We start from the raw sequence: 1,018 nt of genomic DNA, 5'->3' as shown, positions 1-1,018 counted from the left end.
TTACAGAGGTTGTGCTGTTTTAAAAGAAACAATGTAAAAAAAAAAAAACAGGTCAAAATAATCCGTCCTCTAGACTCATTAAACCAATCATTTGAGAGCAAGAAATAATGGTTTAGAGTCAGGATCAATACAAAGTTGAATGAATTCTTCAGATTCACCAACTTATAAACATCAAAACCTCACGTCTGCAGAAACACAGCTCCACCCTTCAGACAACTTTTATAAAGCTGCAGTTTTACAAAATGATACAAACTGGTGTCTTTCTACTTGAAAAGGAAGAATGTCATTTAAAACATGATTTTACAGATGTTAATGAATTTTTAACTACAGCCTGGTTTTTACAGTTTGTACACGGTTCCTTTATGCTTGTGTTTGCACAATACCTGCAGCAGGACACACTAGTTTTGGGTTGTACTTCGGTTTGTTGAACTCTGTAAGCTCACTTTAACACTGTAGGAAAAACGGAGCCACAGAATTCCTGGCAGCCAGTTTTGTAATAATTAATGTATAATCTCTTAATGAAAATGTAACATTAAAATATTCCAAGTATTTCAGGACGTTCTTCGTTTGATGCTCCAACTCTTGTATAAAATCTAGGCTACAGCATGTTTTTATAAACCCGGCCGCTGCAGTGGCATCAGATCAGAAATACGATGACGTTTGAAGCTCAAAATCACAGAAAGCAGGGTTTGTGTTTCCACCTTCTGGCTTCTCTGTCAGGTCGAGTGTTTCTGTTCCTTTCACGACCTGAGGAACAGCCAAACTAAACATCAGCCGCTGTGGAAACACTTCTGATTGTTTCCACCAGAGCAAAACTTACAAAGCTTCTGACAGATCTGAACAGGAGACAGAAAGTCGAACAAACATATTTAGGTTATTTTCATTTGCTCAATGCAAGCAGAATGTATAAGAAAAAAATCTCTTCACCTGATAAAAGGCTGATTACACAGCGTGTAAAATAAGTATTGAACACGTCACCATTTTTCTCAGTAAATATATTACTAGAGGTGCTAATGAC

This window comes from Austrofundulus limnaeus, unplaced genomic scaffold (assembly GCF_001266775.1).
Source record: "Austrofundulus limnaeus strain Quisiro unplaced genomic scaffold, Austrofundulus_limnaeus-1.0 Scaffold5131, whole genome shotgun sequence".
In the NCBI taxonomy this organism is placed as follows: Eukaryota; Metazoa; Chordata; class Actinopteri; order Cyprinodontiformes; family Rivulidae; genus Austrofundulus; species Austrofundulus limnaeus.
The sequence above is the reverse complement of the archived record's forward strand: the minus strand, read 5'-3'. Positions refer to the sequence as shown.